The sequence below is a fragment of the Cupressus sempervirens genome, chromosome 10 (assembly GCF_028749045.1).
Source record: "Cupressus sempervirens isolate cs-2001-9-10 chromosome 10, ASM2874904v1, whole genome shotgun sequence".
Taxonomy (NCBI): Eukaryota; Viridiplantae; Streptophyta; class Pinopsida; order Cupressales; family Cupressaceae; genus Cupressus; species Cupressus sempervirens.
The window spans coordinates 801,991,564-802,012,428 of record NC_143127.1 but is presented as its reverse complement, the minus strand read 5'-3'; the positions used below and the strand labels follow the sequence as shown (position 1 = coordinate 802,012,428).

Sequence of the window (20,865 nt, the reverse complement as noted above, 5' to 3'; positions counted from 1 at the left end):
AGTCAAAATATGAAATGTCATGTTTTTTCCTCTTATGTATAGAATGTGAATTTTACACTGTAATCATACACCTTATGATAGAATGATGGTAAGTAGGTTCCAGGATTTGAGTATGCCATGACTAGAATTTCCCTTGCCAATATGAACCTAAGATTTGATTAGGATTGATATACATTTTAGTCTTAGCTTTGTTAAGTATTGTATTTAGAATTACATTAGGTTGATAAGCTAAGACCTATGGAATAAAGGCTCAAGATGTCATAACCTAGAAACTATGTTGATGGTTTCATGATATAGTATGGGCTATTAGGATAATTGAATTTTGGAAAGATAAATCAACATGCTCTCTTGTGAAAATTTCTAATAATCACAAATGAAAATTGTTATCAAAATTAGATAAGGGTCTACATGATAGAGCTCAATATGATGTAATGCAATAATCCAATTATTATGCATGTAGTATTAGATGGATATGTTGATATTCATAAGGACAAATTTTATGGCCCAATAAAATGTAATGGATTTATTATATGATAGATTTTGAAACTATAAGAAATGAATATGAAAATATCCTATTTACCTGACAAAATTGATACACCTTATAATGTACTATTTCATAATGATAACAGGATAGTATTAGCAATCAAACTATATTTAAGTGAATCAAAGGATATTAGTTGTGATGTTTACATTTTGACAATTTAGACCTAAAATATGTGTTCAGAACTAGTTTTCATGTTGAATCACTTAACAATATAGATTCAACATTTCATCATTATGATAGGAAATGAATTATGATGTGGTTCGGGATGTTAATTTATCATTTGATTAGATATTAATGTTGATATGCAGATTCTGATATTTTAATACTTTAAATGCTTTATATGAAAATGCATAGAAAATTAAAATTGATGATGATGTTAAGGTGAATTATGTAATTTGAAATTTTCATGCACTTATATACATGCATTTTATATGATTTTGTTTCAATGGGCTACTAATGTTTGAGTGAGTGTGCAGGCAATTGAACCATGGAATTATTTGGGGGAAAAAAGGTCCAAACTTTTATGAACATGGTTTAACCAAGACAAAACTTGGAATATTCAAAAGCCTTGTTGTGATGTATTTTATTTCATAAATGTAAGCTTGTTTTTGTGTGGTGAATTTTAATTCGTGAGTAAGTAGGGACATGTCATTATGATGTGTAATGTGTTTCAATGTGTCACTTGACACTTGTAGATGTTTATGTGTTGATGACATGTCACCTAGTGTTTTGGTCATGGTTATACTTAACCTTAAACTAATTACCCTTCATATGATTAAGAAAATGCACTTGGAGAAAGGATAGGATGGTTCAGATTCGAATTCAAACTTAAAAAGGATTTTAGAGGGTCAATAGGTGGTCCCAAAGTGCCAATTTTGTGAAAATAAGCTACCCATATGTTATCATAACATGTTAGGGGCCTAAATTTGACCATTTTATTGCTTAGCTAGCCTAGGGGACCCCTTAACCAATGCATTCTTCCACCAATTCGAAAATTGAGTTGTCCCATTAGTTCAACCCCATCTTTGCTCTTAGTCAAAAGTAGAGATAGTGGCTTGATTTTTTTTCCAAAAGGAGGTCATAGGAGAGTCTTCTTTTAGTGGTCTTGGACAAACTAGTGGAGTGTTCACCCACTCTCTAAGTTTAGAGACAATTAGGGTTGAAAGGAAGAAGGAATAAGGAGATGGGAGATCTGCAACTACTTTCATTCTTGCCTTTAGCTTGGACCAAGGTTGGTACCCATGCCATAACTCTCATTGCACTTGCTAAATGGTGTTGTTCTTGTTCATTGTGTAGCATACTTGTTCATATTGTGAATGGAAATTTGTAATGTATGTGGTGTTATATTTTTTATTATGTGTAAATGTTGTGATGAATTTCTCTTGGTTTTTTCTCTTGATTTTGTGTATGAAATGTTGTATGGGTGTGAAGGGTTCACTCACCCTTGGGAGGGAAGAGATTCCTAGGGTGAAGGGGTTAGTTGGGCTCAACATTGAAGTTGAGATATTTTCCTCTTGGAGACAGTTTTTTGTTCTTGGAGTATGGGCTCCATTGAAGCCATATATCTTGTTTGATAGCCTTGAAGAGGCATTTTTATTATGGAAGGTATAAGAGTATTGAGGTGATGAGGAGGATGTGTTTTGATAGCCTTGAAGAGGCAATGTGCAATTGCAAATGTATATGTGAATATGGATATGGCATTCTCCCCTTTGGAGAGCCTACCTTCACCCACTATTTTCATGATTCTAATAGTGAATCACTATGTTTAAACCTTGGAGGGATTGGCTATGTATCGTGACATTCTATTGTATGCAATGTTAGTTGTATGGGTGTAACCCATTTGAGTCGTGTTTCCCTACTCATTGGGTGGCTTCTTAGAAGCCTAGGATGGGAGGTGAACCTCATTGGTTCTTGTGTAAATATTTTTGCAGGTTTTGTGCTCATTGTATCCAAGGAAGAAGATGGTGTAGCCCCATGTATTGATGAAGCATGAAAGAGACCTTGCCTTTGGTATATTGCAATTGCAATGGAGACTCCCCCATGTTATTTGTATTGTTGTGAAACATGATTTCACATTAGCAATATAAGGTTGTGGAGATGTAAATTGTCTCATTGAAGAAAAGTGCATTCATATGTATTTACATGAAGAGAATAATTTCCTTGATGAAATGGTTTGAATATAAAAGAATATTTTTAAATTAGATTGTTCCTTATGCTTCATGTTCAGGCATAAGTAAATCATGCTAATTCTAAATCATGGAATAAGATAAGGAAAGTGTATTCAAATATGTTTGCACCTTAAAATTATTTTAAATAATGAATTTATTCTCAACAAGCCATTCATTTGATGTTATAATTGATCTTGTCCAAAGGAAAGATATAAATTTGATGTAGCGAGAAAAGTGTCTTGTATGAACTAAGTTTCAAGGTTTATATTTCTATTATTTATAGTGTTTTCAAGAGATTTATTGATCTAGACACATCCATTACAATGCTAATGGTAATACCAAACTAATTATTAACCAAGGTTCATGACATAAAGCAGTAAAGGGAAGTGGACCTAGTAGAAGTCATAACATCTAGGAAGAAAATATACCAACCAACAATTATGTACACGCATAAAATAACTCTCTAGAATTTGTATGGGAGAGGGAAATAATTCCCCTCCCAATTACAAACCAATATTATAATATAAAGAATATTCCTAGTATCTACAAAATTAGTGAACAATAAAGCTAAATAAATAAAAAATAACATTGTCACTTTTAAGTATGTGAGGCTATCTCATAATTGACTTTGACTAAGGCTAGAGGGGATAAGTCACATCAAGAAAGGATGTAAAGAATAGTCCATTATAATATTTTATCCTAGAGCCCAATGTTAGAACCTATCCTCACATAATCCCTAATCAACTTCCTAAACACATGAAAGAAACAAATAAGTTGGGTTACCCATTGCCATCAATCCTAGAAAGTGGTCATATTCTAAAATAAAATAAAAACAAATAAATATAGATATCATATACTCCTAGACCCCATTGCATTGTCCCATACTATTCCCTTCCAATAGTACCTTATGCACTTGGATCATGTGATATTTGTAAAACCAAGGCACAAGTGATGTCACATGTGGTAACATAGGAAAAGGTGCCAGGCAAAAAGTGTTTGTCCCCAACCACTCCCTCCAACAAGCACCTCTTAGTCTCATGTGCCAAGGGTCGTACAACTTGCCACCTAGCCTTGGGAAGGGAGCCATGGGTGCTTAAGAGTAGGGTGATGGTTAAAATGAAATTTAATTAAGGTATGAAGTTGGGTGTTGGGAAATGTGTGGGCTTAAGGAGGGTTAATAGTTAGGTTTAAATTTAAATTAGTTCAAAGGTAATGATTAGTAATGGAAAATATGGGTGTATATTAGAAATAGAATAATCTAGGATTAGTATTAGAAATGTTTAGTGTTATGAATTATTGTTTAGAAATAGCTAATGATAAATTGAGATTTAACTTAGTATGCAAATGATAGTAGAGGTTAAATTACTTAATAGGATATGTTATTTGGTTGCTAAAGGGTATAAGCTAGAAAAAAAAGAAAAGAATAAAGATAAGTTGTAGTAGATTAGAGAGTATATTAAATAGTAAGTAATTTTATAAAAATACATTAAAAATGAATAAATAAATCATTCCATTGTATCTATATCAATTATTAGTGAAAATTTAGTATAGACTAACTTAAAAGATTATGGGTAGTATTTTTTTTTTCATTGTGATATAAATGGGTGCCAAGGAAACTATTATAATTAGTGTCAAAAGTCCTATGTCAATAATATTCAAAGTAAATTTATAATATGTAGTAAGGTACTAAAATTTTATATAATAAATAATAAATACTAATGCTTATAGAGTTGTATATGTGAAAGGGGTTAACCTAGAATTATATTTATCTATTTGTCTATGCACCTTACTATTGGAATACAAATTGAGTTAGAAGCAACATGTTAGTTGTTATACACTTGATGAATCACTTAGTTCCTTGATACCACCCATAGGGTCTCAAACTGGATATGTTGTGATGTCCTATATGGATTTAGAAGCCATGACACATGCATCTCCCCTATCAATTTTTGACCTAAATTTTATTTAACTATTTAATCTTGTAAGTAGAACAACTAACAAGATGAAATTGTGAGTGAATCTTCTACTTAGGGTGTTTTGTAAAGATTGGTAATAGGCTATTAAATGAAATATCACACTTGACCTTGATAACCACTATTATGTTACCCTTCCAATCTAGTATAACATATAGAAATGTTATCCCTTCTAAAAAATCAAGTGGCATACATAACATCCTAAGGATTCTACAGTGCACTAGGGTAGAAATTACAAAGAAAAAAAAAGTAGGTGTACTTGAAAAAACCTAACTATTGTTATCCTTGTTAAGACATGCACATGTAAGTTTCTTAACATATCCTTTCAAAAAAAAATTGTAGTTGTGTTTTCCCCCAAAATTTTAGGCATGACAAGAAGTTTGTGAAGACTTTAGAGAGAACTTTGGTAGAAGTTCTAGAAAAAATGTAGAAGATAGTGAGAACCACAATTATAGAGCTTGATATTCAAAAGAAGGCAAAATAAATGATGAGATTTTTTGATGTAGAGTTCACCACTTTGTTTGATATTTCTTCAGTACAAGCTTAGAATAAGCATAATGCATCACTATTTGACATAGTATGCACAAATGTCATAAATAACTTACAAAATTTAAATGTTTTCATTAAAGAGCTAAGGAAGAGCATAGATGAAGGAAATAAATTATATGGACAATGTGCAATGTCATACAATCACCTATCATAATTTTACATCTCTAGATCAAAGGAAAATGAGTGAGCTTCAAACACTTACTATCAAATTACATCAACTAGGTGTGAGTATTGAAGACATTGAAGCAAAAATTGAGATAGTTCACAATGCTACTAGAGGTATTGAATCTAGAAAGGAGAAGGTAATAAAGAGATTCTTTATTCTTAGAGAATATTTATCTACTCAGGTTAGTATTTTGTAGAGGCAACTAGAGGAGTGTCTTGCAGCTAAGGCATCCTATGAAAAATTTGCCTATTCAAACTTGAGCACAGTTGAAATTGAATCATATGCATTATGTACACTTATCAATATATTAGATACAGTCAAAGAAAATTGGAGGAAGGATCTTGAAAACATAAGACTTGGTTTTGCAAATTGTATATTCAAAATTTCAAGTTGAATAGAGAATGGTAACATAATTTTTTTTTGTACATATTTCTTGGCCAAAGAAAGGGATCAAAATCCTATAGTAGTGGACTTCTTTACCCAAGATTGGACATCTCAAGTGGTTCTTACCCAACTCACTTGGACTCACTTAATTTATCAACCAGGGATGTAAAATTGAAATGTTGTTTGCAAAATATATGCTTCAAACTGAAATTAAGAACTACTCTAAGGAAATTAAAATGCTTAAGCTACAAGAAATTTAAGCTAAAGCCGAGAATCAAATCTATTTTAACAAAGCATGAAAATACAACTGAGAATTACTTCAATTGCCTATGCTATAGGAACAGTCCACTAATTCTGTTATTAGTGGCTATAGGAACAATAGAGTCTACCTTGGTTCTATTATCTAAATGTAAATCCTATGCTAACTAATTAGTTCACTTCTTATGTGGGCCCCCACATAGAAGTGAAGTAGAATAACTTAGAAATGAAAACTTAAAATGTTCATTTTATTCATAAGAATGATTAAACATACATAATGATGAACAAAAAGATTGTATTCAATACTCAGCAACTTCTTCTATTGAAAAATGACTAAAACTTAACACTCCTGGAACATAGACTTCTAGTTATTTAAAAACATGAACTAGGAAAAAAATTCCTAGATTTAAGATTCATCAACTACCAAAGAAAATGATGATATTGATTATTACAATAGGTGCATTAATTTTGGTGCCAAAAAGAATGATAATCTAGGAGCTCATGATCCCTGAATTTCCTCTGGTCAGGGCTAGTCTAATAATGTGAGTAACCGCTTTGATTCCTGCTTGGTTAAGTTGACCTCACTTTTATATCTGAAAAATATTAGCAATAACATACATCAAGACATATTAAAAACATGTTATCTAAAATAGTTTACTTTATGTCACATTGTTGTAGGAGAACTACCCAACCTAGCTAAGGAAGAAAAAGCATTATTCTCACTATTTTGTAATTAAATGACATATCTTTTAACACCATATTCATTTTGATCCTGAAAAGTAATTATGCACACATTTGTCTAAAATCATCATAAACATCATGTTCTTGAACATCAAAGTCTTTAGAAATTTTGTGAATTAAATTGAAAAATGCAATGACTAAATAGACTATATTTTGGTCACATCACATATTCTGACACCTTTGTCATTGATGTCATTTTGGGACTTAGCCAATTTTCCCAAATGTGTACTTTAATTCCAAAGGGGGAGATTGTTGGCAATATGGCTAGATAGATGAGGAAGTGTTGTCATTTATGGAAACATACATATTTTGGTATTTCATTGTAAAATTAGTGACATAAAATTGTCTAAGTATTGGACAATTTACAGTAGCACAAAGAGAGATCCAATAAGTATGGATGGTAGAGTTTGAGTTAGCTTATGAAAAATTAAGGATAGATATATGAAATTGTCATGATGATGTATGTTAGTTTTTAGATCTCTATAGATAGTACAATGATAATTACAAAGGAATTACCATTACAAGCAATTAACAAAACAAAACAAAGCATGACAATAAAACTGATCGTAGGGCTTAAAGAATTTTTTTGGAAACAAAATAATTACTTAGTGATGATGGGCCAACATCCTAGATGTTAACCCCAAGTCACTTTTATAGTTAGCCAAGAATGTAGAAGCTTTAAGGCTGACTGATCAAGAGTTTTGTTAATTTGCAAGGTATAAGTAAAGATCATATCTTGTGTAGCTAATGTGAAGTAAACAAGTGATGTGAACTATTGTCAAGGAAGTTTATATGATATGAAATATTTTTATGACATGATATCTAGTGTATGATCAGAGGATTCACAAACGATGGTAGTGAGACAATGTTGTATTTATATCTATACTTGTAAAGAAACTTATTTATATATTGTATGTTAGGGTAGTGGGCTCTTCTTGCATACATTGTAATTGTTCTACTAACTCCTCATAGGGTTTAAGAAACTCCTAACATGGTTAAGGATTTTAATAGGGCCTAGTCCTCTAAAAAGGACTCGAGACACTATATGCATTTGATAGACTCCTAATAGGGTCAATATTCCTAGCAAGATTCTTTTGTTTAGTGATCATCATGTGTGTATCATCCCCACTAGGGTTTTCCCTTGTCCAAGGTTTCCCTAGTTAAAAATAATGGTGTTATGACTTATGTATGTGTATGGTTTTATTTATTATACAACATTGTTTGTTTACATTCATATACAAGTTATAAAGTAATTAACAATATTAGTTGTCAGAAAAAGTTTGTAGAATACTGATTCACCCCTCGTCTCAGTATTATTTATTTCTAATAGTCCTTCCTATTTAACTCTTAATCTACAAGAACAAGTTGATTCATCATGTCTAGTTGGGTGCAAGTAAGCTTTTGCACATCAGATGACCTTTCTTCAAATCTAATAGCCATTTGTCTTTTGTCTTCCTCAGCTACAACTTTTTCTTCATCAAATTTCTTCTTTTTTTTGGTCACTTTAGAAAAAATTACTAAATAAATTTCATGTAGGATATTTTTCTTCTCAAGTAGATTTGTAATCATTGTATCACTCTCTTTTGAATCTCCAGTACCAAATAGTCCTTGAATATCAACTTCTTCATAATTCATTTCATTTAGTTGAATGGACATTTCCTTTCTCTTTCTAAGAGATTTTCTTAGTTCCTCTCTTGCTACTTCAAGTTGCTATAATATGAGCTGGATGTGAATTACTTGATTGTCAATAATCTTTCCCAATTTGCAAGCCTCCATTTCCAAGATCTGATCTGCCAAGTTGTCTTAATTTTTCAAGAGAACAAATTCTCTGATACCAATTGTTGGAAGCCTATTTGGAAATAAGATACCTAGAGGGGGTGGGGTGGCGTGGGGGGGTGAATCAAGCTTTGTACAAATTTTATCCCTTAAAACCTGTATTCACCACATTTTCCATCTCATATATTTTTTATGCATAACATAACTTGTAAAATCAAATGTTGTAAATGTAAATCTAACTATAAATCACATGCATGAAATCTAAAAACATAACACAAAGATTTGGTTACCTAGAAACCCTCCAAGGTGAAGGTAAAATTTGAGAGAAGATGACACCCACAAATCTTCACTATTGAAGTAATAAAGTTAACCTATTAATGTTACAAGTTTGATCACTTTTGATGATGTACCCTATGAGGGGTCTTCCCTATTAAAGGTTGTTAAGACTATTAGGTCTTACCTTGTGACATGATTTTACACTTACAATAAAGTAAGGTCTGAGTTAAGAGATTTATAAAATGTTTTTTAAAATGACTTTGTTAAGAGATTATCCTTGATTTGGTTATGCTTCAATACCCAATCCTTTGGTATGCACTTTTCTCCTGATTGTGGCTCTCCTCTCTTTAATTTTAATCTAATCTTCAATCTTTTATGTCTTTATTCTATCCTTCATTGGTTGATAAGGTCCTTATGTCGATTCTATAATAATAAAACTTTACGCTTTTTCCTTGTTCACAATGTTCACACTTTCACAATTTGATCTTCTCTAAAATTGGATAAATAAATTTCTCTCTCTTCTCCACACTTACTTGCACACTCTTACAAAAATAAGGTTTAGATATGCTCTTTTTTAAAAATTTCTTAAAGAGTTTTCTAGATGCTTCCCTTTTCACCTCATCATCTGATTGGTTTATTACTACTCATAGGGATTTGTGATCCACATCATAAACATGTAATAGCCTCTGTAACAACCTATACAAATATTAAATGTCATATCTATGTCAGCCTGGAACATTTGATGTCAAATTTTATATCATTTTTTATTTGAATGTCAATTTTGTGTTGCTTGACACTTACTATTTTTTATACTTAGCATTCATTGTTCTTTCTATTGAAGCTTGGTCTCAACTATACTTGGCACCTTCTATGTAACTTGGAATTAATAAGCTCCTTTTGTTCAACAATCACTAGGCTTAGCTTATACTAAAAATACTTGGTTACCAAAGACTTGGTCAAATCCTATAAAGCTTTAAACATATATGTTTATTTACAAGTCTTTCACATAAGTCGGGCTATATAGAGTAGCTCGATAACAATAATGATTGAAGAACTCTACCTTGTATATGTCCAAGTATTTGACACTAATAGACAATAAGATTTAGAGACCAAAAAAATTAAGATGTGTTTTGAGATCCAAGAAAAGTTCAAGTTCCTAGGTGAAGTTACAACTGGCATGCTCCAAAAAATTATTTACCTAGTGTTAGATACATTGAATTAGAAATTGTAATTGATAGTTTGGATGAAAGGAAATCATGTAAACCCTAATGAATGTGATTAAGTAGAAAATATATATCTATAAAAGGAATATTCATGAAGGTTAAAAGTGTTGGTCAATTTTTTGAACAAGTTGATAGCTAAAAAAAAGAATAAGGGCATACCAAGAAGATCTAAAGTCTAAAGAGAATTGTATTATAGGAAATAGTGTGAATGGTATAGGAGCACTGAGGCTAACTCCTATTACTAACTCTACACTTTTGGTTTTTGGATTGTATTGACCTTAGCCAAGTCAGTTGGCTATTTTGGACCTTAGAGGGTCATGTATGTTTACTTCTAGATGGATTTGACTAGGCTCAATCCATTCTAGTTGTTTTTGAGTTGTTTTTCTTACTTGTGTTTTGGGTGTTAGGAAGAAAAACTAGGGTTATGGATCTTATACCCTAGAAGCCTGAGAAATATGTGGTTTTGAGCCTATATTTTCCTCTATGATTTTTTAAAATCTTTTTTCATAGGTTAGAGGTCATACCTTGTCATTTGGTAGAAAGTTGGGAAAGATATTAATTGTGAAAAAGTTGACAAAGAATTCTAAATGGTAAAATCATGTAAATTGATGTTCTAAAGGATAAATCATGCCTAGACATCTTAAATGGATCATATTGGACCAATTTGGAAGTTTCCAAATGATGGGAGTCAAAGTTGCTTGACAACTTTTGATAAAAAGCTGCATAATGAAAGAAAGAGGTTGAGAGTTAAGATAACTATTTAAAACCTCTCAAGTGACTTATAAATTCATGAAGGAGACCCATTCCAAGGGTTAGAGTTTTTTTAAGAAGTGAACATGAAAAGTTAAAGACACAAATTTTTGCTTAGCTTGACATTTTTTCTTATTTTTGATTTCTTGAGTACTATGATGGATGGAAAAGATTCTATTCTTATTTGGCCCTTTTAGTTCATGTTCATACAACTCTTTTTTATTAAGAGTGCAAGTTGATAGGAAGTAGTTTGGTTGTAGTTAGAAAATCATTTGTAATTAGTCTATTTGATGTTGGTAGTTTTGTGTAAAATGACTCCTCCATGAATCCTCACTATGGAATCATCATGGATTTGAGAGGCATGGAAGTGGATTCTATGTAAAATATAAATAGAAAAGGAGAGGCCTGGAGAAACTGTTTAACTATTTTTCAAGTGATGTCCTAGTCAAGCTTTCATTGCATTGCTAGGTGATCACAATGCTAGAAAGTGGGATTTGATAGAAGGAGGGATGTGTAATTAATTCATGTGCCAAAGGAGAAGGTTACAAGATCAAAGATGTTATGTGTTTCATTATACCCTAGGGAGTGTTGATTGGGAATGCTTGAAACCCTTTGTTTTATTTATAAAAATAGAACAGAGGTGTGTGGATAGGTTGAGAACCTAAGACCCACAAAATATTGAAGCTTTCCCAAAAGAGTATTCATAGTGGAGGTTAATTTTCCTCCTTTTTAAGTAAATTTTGGAGCTGTAGCCCAAAAACTAACTTTGGAGGCCTAATTCTACTAGGTCTAATTAAGACAACTTTGACAAGTTTGATGGAATCGATAATAAGACCTATGGATTTTGAGTCCAAGAGACTTAGGGAAGTCTTAAGATCATTAAAATTTCATCCCTTACTCCATGTTGAATACAAAATGATGAAATTGATGTTATTGTGAGTTTGTAGGATAAGAGGAGATATCTCTAGGAAGAAAGCAAGTTGTGAAAATCTTGGCATAACTGGATAGGGAAGAGAAGAGGATAAAATAGAAATCTTCTTTGGGTAGTGTGAAAAGAGAGAACCATAATACACTAAGAGAAAATCATAGGTGAGCCCTTAGTGAAGAAAAGGACTTGTAACCAATCCAGCTTACATCAAATTGGTATCAGAGCCACCAAAGATTTGGGCCTACTAGCATGTCTTTGTATACTAAAGAGTCAGTAGGGTAAGTAGAAATGGTGACCAATGATTAACTTCCAAGGAGATGAAAGAGAAAAAGGAAATGAATGGGATTTTAGAGTAAGCATTAGAGGAGATAAAGACAAAATTGGAGGAATCCGTTGATGTAACCAAGAAGATAGACCAAGAAAAAGAAACTAGTAGTAAAGGTAAGGAAAAGGTTGATGAGGAAGACATCATACTTGAGCTAGATGATCCACTATCTAACGAGCCTTTCCTAAAAGCCATAAAGGATTGGGTGGAAAGGACCTAGAAGGAGTTCCTTTGATTAGTGGGAAGATGGATCCTGAACTTGTGATGAAACGGGTTGAAGGGATGGAAAACCACTTTGAGTGTGAGGGGGTCAATGAAGCCCAAAAGGTCAAGGTATCCAAATATAGACTAAAAGGATCAACATTAACCTAGTGAAATTATCTCCAAGAAGAGAGGGAGAATATGGCATAGAAACCATGTTTAAATTGGAAAGCCATGGTGACTAAGGTAAAGGAACAATACCTACCTGGAGACTATGAAATTCAAATACATAAGAAGAGGCAAAGCTTAAAGAAAAAAGATATGGATATAATAACATATATCGAGGAATTTTAGAAGTTATGTTTGAGATCATGAACTCAAGAAGAAGAACCTATTGAGGTACCTAGGTATCTGGGTAGGTTGAAGTGGAACATACAAGAAGGAATCAACTTATGGACACCTACAATAGTCCATAGATGTTTCCAATTGGCATTGAAAGTGGAAGAAAAGAAAAAGAAGAAGAATGACACCAACTTTAGAGGTATAGGTAGAGGTAGAGGTGGTAGGAATCAAAGAGGTTATGGTGGAAAAGGTTTAGACTCAAGAAACCAAGGGAAAAATAAGTGGACTGAACACCACAAAGGAAATTCCAATAGAGGAAGCTTCATTAGGGAAGAAACTTTAAAAATGGTGGTAGAGGAAGAAGCAACTATCAAGGTAGAGGATCCTACTTTACTACCATGAAGTGTTATAATTTCAATCATATGGGACACCCTACATATAGGTTCCTTGAGAAAGGCTCTACTTCTCAAGGAAGTGTAAAAAAGAGTCAACTATGTGCAAGAAGAATCTAGTAGCAATAATAAACTATCAAAAGTGCCCTTAGAATCAAAGGAAGGGGACAATATAATGATAAGAAGGACATTGATTAAATAATCTATCAAGGAAGAACCAAGCCAACAAAGATAATTATTTAGGGTGAAGTGCAAGATGATGGGAAAAATAGGTAAGGTTGTCATAGATTTAGGTTCCATAGATAACATTATGTTAGAGGAGGTAGCTAACAAACTAAACATGAAAGTAATTCCACATAGAAATCCCTACAAAGTTACATTGCTCAATAAAGGAAAATATGTTCTTGCAAGTGAAAAGGAATGGGTTTAATTCTCAATAGGAAGGTATAAGGATAAGTTGTTATGTGAAATTCTACTTATGGATGCATGCGACCTTCTACTAGGCAGGCCATGCAAAGTTGATAGGAAAGCAATGCACAATGGACCCAAAAATGCATATTCATTGAAGAAATATGGCATAATATTCGATATTTAATCCTTAATAGAAGAAGGAGAAGTGAAATCTCCAAGTCCTAATGTCCTCGTGGTGGGTGAAATGGATTTCTTGTAGACCTTGGAGGAAGGAGAAGGAGTAGGGTTGTCCCTAGTGTTGAATCCTAAACAAGAAGTTGTTGATAAGGCACGCAAAAAAACAAAGATACCTAAGGAAGTGCAAGAAATGCTTGAAGAATACAAGGATATTGTTAATGATGGAAAACCTACTATGCGACTTCCCAAGAGACTCATTAGCCCATAAAATTGACTTTATACCAAGATCCACCCTTCCTAACAAAGCTACCTATAAAATGACCCCTCAACAAAGTGAGGAAATTGGGAAGAAAATCCAAGACCTCTTAGACCAAGGCCTAATTAGGAAAAGTATAAGCCCTTGTGTCATGCCTACTATTCTAGCACCTAAAAAGGGGGGAAATTGGAGACTTTATACTAATTCAAGAGCCATAAATAGAATCACCATTAGGTATAGGTTCCCAATACCTAGGATTGAAGACCTAATGGGATGTTTAGGGGAAGCAAGGTACTCTACCAATATAAATCTAAAAAGGGAAGGGAATGAATGGAAAACAAACTTCAAGACAATAGAAGGTTTTTATGAATGGCTTGCAATGCCATTTGTCTTATGAAGTGCTCCATCTACTTTCATGAGGCTTATGAATTAGGTATTAAAAGACTATACTGGTAAGTTTTTTGTTGTCTATTTAGATCACATTTTGATTTTTAGTAAAACTAAGGAGGAGTACATCAAGCATTTAAAAATTGTTTTCAAGAAATTGCATGAAGAAAAGCTAATGATTAATTTGAAGCGTGACTTCATGAAGTGGGAGCTAGTGTACCTTGGGTTTGTTTTGTCTCAAGGGAACCTTAAGATGGATCAGTGTAAGGTAGATGCCATTCTAAACTAGCCTACTCCCAGAGTTTCAATAGAGGTGAGAAGTTTTCATGGTTTGGACCAATATTATATAGAATATTTGTCAAACATTTTAGTGCTATTTTTACTCCTATGTTAGATACTATCATAGGTGGATTGAAGGCAAAGTATTATTGGACTCCTCGAGAAAATGATGGGTTTGAGACACTCAAGAAGAGGAAAGAAACTCAACCTATTATTTTTCTACCTAGTTTTAATAAGCTCTTGATAGTGGAATTTGATGCTAGAAATGTGGCAATTGGGGCAGCCCTAAGCCAAGAAGGGAGGTTAGTAGCTTTTCATAGTGAGAAGCTAAATGATGCAAAGATGAAGTAATCTTCCTATGACCTAGAGTTGTATGCTCTAGTCCAAGATTTAAGGAAGTTGAGGCATTTCTTTCTTCCAAAGGAGTTTGTGGTATATTCTAATAATCAAACCCTTAGTTTCCTCAACTCCCAAGACAAACTTAGTAGAAAGCACATGAAATGGGTAGAATATCTACAAGCCTATAGTTTTAACATCAAGCACAAGAAAGGAGTACAAAATAAGGTAGCTAATTCCCTAGAAGGAGACTCCTAATAGTGCAAGAGGTTTAGTTACAAAGAATTGAGATTGATAGCTTCAAAGACCTATATGCTGATGATGAAGATTTTGTAGACATTTACAAGTTGTACAAGGAGTATAAGAACAATTTCTATGGTGAGTTTTCTAAATACACTTTGGAAAATGATGTTAAGGGTAGTCAAATATGTGTTCCTAGGGGATCAATGAGGTATAATTTCATTCAAAAAAAGAACAATTGGGCACTTAGTGGTCACTTTGGAGTTAATAAGACACAACAATTAGGTACTAGGTTATATTTTTGGATTAAAATGAATAGAGATGTTAGGTAGTATATTGAGTGTTGTGGGAGATTTTTGAAAACTTACAATTGGAATAATTCTTTTTTTTTTTCATTGATGTGAAATCTATTAATATGATATATTGCTACCTAATATAAATGTCATATCTATTTGATTGATGAAGAGGATTAGAGAACTTTCTCATAATAATAGCACTTGGAGAAAAGGTTGAGTTATGAAAAGGAAGTTACAATGGACATGTGATTAGATAGACTTTGGTAAAGAAAAGTGATGGTTTATGTCAAGAAATCTAAGCCAAGCCAAGGAGAAGTATAAAATATAATTAGTTCCAAGTAATCCTAGTGTCAACCAATCTATAGCTAGTGCTGAGAAAATCTAGTGTTGACCAAGCATTAGCATCAATTGAGCAAGATAGTTGATGTCAAGTCTGAAATATTTACAGTGATCGAGTATTTCAGTGATGACTGAGTACCAGAACTTAGAGATTGTCGAGTGATAGTATAAATGTGAATTCAAGGAAATTGTGAGATCAAGCTAAGTTAGCTGATTTCTTGGAGGATGTAAATCATGTTGAAGATACGATTGTTGATGAGTTGGATCATTAAATTCAAGGCAAGGATTAGGTAAATACCAAACCAATAAATTCTAGAGAAGTTTCTAGAAGAAGATTAAGAAGATGGATAAATACAATGAACTGAGTTGAACCTTATCATAAACCATCAGATCTATGGGGGATATAGAAAATGGTAATGCACAAATTGCCTATTTAAAGAGATACAAAGCTAACAATTGGTGCAGTGTGTGTGAGTGTTTATGTGTGAAGCTTGTATGTGAAGAGACACATACAAAGAAAGGTTGATCATAAATGCAAGAGTGTGAGTAATTGCAAAGTTGATAAAGAAAGATTACAAAGATAATGTTGATGTTGATAAGTGAATCTAAGCAAAAGGCTTAGGTTCTATTGAGAAGAGTGGACTAATTTTTTGAAGGGTCTCCAAGTAAATCAAGATCAGAAATGAAATTGAAGAACTTGTAAACTAGTGAGCACAAGGACTGAACAAAGATCTAAACCAGCAAAGTGAATTGTAATCATATAGATCAAAACCTACTATTTTCTTTCTAGTCATTGTAAATAGTTTTTATTAAAATCCTTTTAACAGAGGATGACCTAACAATCTTTTGAAGACTTAACATTATGTGTAAATCCTTTAACTAGGTGACATTCTAAATGGAATGATCAAAGTCCTCTTACAAGGTCACTCCTAATAGGGTGAATAAATCCTCTAACCAGGTCACATTTAATAGTGTATTTAGTAACCTTTAATAGGGTTGGCTCCTAACACAACACACTTTGAAAGAGTGAAAAAGAGTGACATGTTGCTTGTGGCTTTTCCCAATTTGGGGTTTTACGTAAATTCCTAGTGTCAAAGTTGTGATGAGTGATTTATGTGTGTTTACATTTGATAATGTTTTCATTATGCAATGCAAGTTATGTTTATCAAAATTTTACAATATAGACTGAGCAACACTGGGATAAGCTAAACAATGAAGTGTTTATTGTTTAAATGTTCAAGTGGTACATATTGGCCTTGAGTAACTGATTCACCCCCCAACCCCCCTCATCTTAGTTATTCTACACATTTATAACACCTTTTCATCATAAGGATCATAAAAAATACCACTTCCATATCTTTTCTATCTTTAATAACCCTTCCATCATTAGTTTCATCAACAACTAGCATCAACTCACTTTTTAAATTATCATCTATTTGTTCACTTTGTCCTTCCAACAGACAACTCTTCTCTTAATTGATAACCAAATTCTCTATTCCATCTTCACATACATTTGTATCCTCAATGGATGGCTTCTCCAAATCACCATTTTCCTTGTCCATATTTTCTTTCAATTCCTCTTTAGTCTCTTGAAAATTTCTACATTTAATTCAATTTCCCTCATTAGGAATCTTATTTTCTCTTTTATCTCTTGTTTCATTCTTGCTTCCTCTTCTATTTTATTTTTATTTTTTCCTTCATCTCTTTTATTTGCCTCTTCCTTATTATTTTTTTGTAAATCCCAATATTACACCCATGCATCTAATAATATCCTATTATCATGATATAAATCTCCTCTTGTGGCCATTTTCTCCTATCTAGTTTCTCTCCACTCAACCTAGTCTTTTGACCACTCTACAGGTCCTCTCCTCAACTTGTCCCAACCCACACAAAATTACATATAAAATTTTTCTAGATATTTTTATGAGATTTGATACCAAAAAGGATGTGCTAGTCAAGAGGCTTCAACAATGGGTTCTTACAAAATATTAAGGGACTTTTACCAACTTAATCATCTAGGACAAAATATAAAATGCAAAGATCCATTAATAACTTATACAAATGAAGAGATAAAGAAAGTTAATTTTATGAGAGATTATATTTACTAGTTAAACATTTTTTCCCATAGTTATAGCTCAAATGATAAGTTAAATAGAATCTATTACTTTTCTTCCAAAATTGCACACATAAAAATCAAGTTCTAAATAGTTTGAACTAAAATAACAATAACTTATTCACATGTGAATGAAATTTTATCAAACAAAAACCAAATTAAATATAATTCAAATATCTTTCCAAAAATATATTTTTTATGTATTTATCTATTCATATTATTTTTTACTAATAGAAACAACAATCAGGTTCCTAAAATATTACACATAAAACTTGAAAAAGAAAACCTCCTTTTATTTATATTTTCCTAAAAAGTTCTTCAACCATTCAAATATATAAATAAAGACCATTACATGATATTATAATATAGTTTCACTTCCTCTAATCTATTGAATACATCCTGTTGGTCTGATTTTTCAAACCTAAAATTCTTTAAAATCATGGTAAGAAATCATTTGAATTCTTAGGTTGCCCTAAGTCTTGCCCTATCTCATATGTTATCAGAGTCTGTTTATTTCTCTAGGTTGATCTCCTAAAAACACCCATGATTTTGTCCTAGGTTCGAAATTGATGGCATCCCTTTTGAATTTCTCAGAAGGAGTTGTAAGATGTTTTAAGTTGGTCCTTTACGTTCCTATGGTGTGAGGATTCACGTAACAACGGAATGCCTTTTGTTTTTGTTTTTTGTGGCCATGCTTTTTGATATAGCGAAGAGGCGTAAAGGATTATCGTGCCTGGAAAAGCTCTTGTTACGGGCTTACGAGTAAATACCCTGAGCAAAGGAGCAGGGAATCCTACAATGTGACCTACGCATGCACCTCAATGGGTAGCATAAAAGGCGTAAAGCATGATCTAAAGGGCACACGAGGGTATCACGGTGTTACGAGTAAAGGTTTTCCATAAGCACAGAAGCAAGGTTTCATGGTGTTTACGTGTCTACGATTCTTAGGTTTGCAGATAATCGTAAAGCTTTGTTCTTAGCGGTGAAGGAATCATGTAGGACCTGTTGAAGTGTCAGAAGGGCCCAGTTGCAGAAAATCAGATGGAGACACGACATTTATGTCAGATGGGCCCATCCCTCGTGGCATATGACTTAAGCCTTTGATATTACGCCCTTATGCTTGTAGGTTAAGCATATGAACGAAGAGCTTTTTTTTCTTTCCTCTGTGGTTACGGATCCAGTCTCAGCGTGTAAGTGTAAAAAGGCGAGAAGGAAAATTAGTAAAAGGGGTTTACGCTCATACAACAAAAGGAAGATGTAAGACCACAATAGCAGTTGAGAGGGCTCTTCGGTGATATGAATAAAGTTGAGTCGTAAGAGCGGGAGATAAATTTTGAAGCCTTACGCTGCTCCGAGAAATGAAGTAAGCGGAACAACGTAGAAGGAATTTCCAAGGTCTCCGCAGATACTTGCACGTAGGAGCGTAAAGGCAACTAGAACGACTTGAATGAGGGTTTTACACTCGCACGAGGAATATTAAATCGTAGAGGCGGAGATGCATAGTAATAGGGCTTGAGATCCTATGGGGTAAAAGGTTTTGTAAGAACGTAAAAGGGATTTGTAAAACATTGTAAGAGCATCATTACATTCCTACGACTAGGGCATTTTGAAGTTTTCTCTGAGTGAGCATAGAGATCCATCAAGAGCTTTTCCGGTATCACAAAGATTGAAGATGTAACTCAGTGTAAGAACAGAAGGTAGTCATATAAGAAAGAACTTTTGATGTATCATGACAAATAAGCAAAAAGGAAAAAACTACTGTAACCAAGCAAAGTAAGGTTTTGAAAAGTACAATCAGAATCAAATTTTGCGGCTGATATACCTTGATGATGACCTTGTGATCATAAGTTTTAAAGCTCATGCATGCTAAATTTATTAAAAAGGTTGGCAGATATATAATTAAAACATCAAGGATTTATCTGAATTACCGGCCTCAAGAAGCTTGTTCCTGTGTTGTTCTAAAGTTTTAAAAAATACAGAGCTCTGTGTATCCTGTGAAGTTGCAAAAGAATTCAAAGTAAAAAATGGCCAACCAAGAAGTTGAAGAAGTTCACGCAGAAGGATTTGAAGTCAAAGACGAGGGTGATGATGTGGTAGAAGTCACACCAGAAGGAAAAAGGAAGAAAACTACTGTTAAAACAAAAAAGAAGACAAGGATCAGAAAACTGAACAAGCATGCAGAAGACTGGTTAAAACTTCTTCCAGGGTCGTCAAATACAATTTCTGCAAATGATCATATATTCAGAGACCCTTATGCTTTTGTTCAAGATGCTGAATGCCCTAGAATTATCAGCTATGATCTTTTCATGTACTTTTATCAGAATAGAATAGAGAATGTGCCAGTATGTAACCCTTTGAATAGAAATATGGCAAAACTAATTTTTCTAGAAGTGTTCGTTGATGTTGACCTATTGAAGGCCCTAATAAAGTCATACAATCCAGTAACTAGGACTTTTCATAGGCATAATGGGAGTGTATTATGTACATTGGATAGAACTTCTTTTATTGAAGCTTTTGGATTGATGGGACAAATGGATGTACCTATTGACATAGCAGACTTACAAGAAAAGTTCACTAGGAATAAGACCTATTTTGTAAACAATGTCATGCTGCTGCACATTCCTTACAGAGTTAAGAAGGTAGGGTTAATTCCAAGAAAGGTGGGAGATTTTTTACCTCTGAGTAGGTTCAAGAATTATTTCAAAAACATAGTTTATGGGTTGTACAAAGTATTGGGAAGTGATGGCGTAGAGTATTGTGTATATGGTTCTCTTTTTCTAATGGCATGTGACATACAGGATCCTTTTCATCATAAGGAGTATGATTATGTTTCCTTTATCATTGACAGTATGCACATGTAGATCTGTGATGCTAAGAAAGGAGAACTGAAAGACTTCAAGTTCCACCATTACTCATTATTGATGCACCTTATCCTGTATAACAACATTGGGTACATTAGTGGAGACTTCACTGATCAAAATTCTAATGAATTTGGTGAGTTACCTGTGCAACTCTGGACTCGTATCTGGCACAAA

General features: G+C 33.1%; 1 pseudogene; it reads right to left on the bottom strand.

Annotated features, from left to right (window-relative positions):
* The window catches only part of LOC149536353 (protein CTR9 homolog pseudogene), a 48,383-nt pseudogene extending 31,104 nt beyond the window's left edge, over positions 1-17,279 (bottom strand).
* Positions 17,280-20,865: the final 3,586 nt, after the last annotated feature.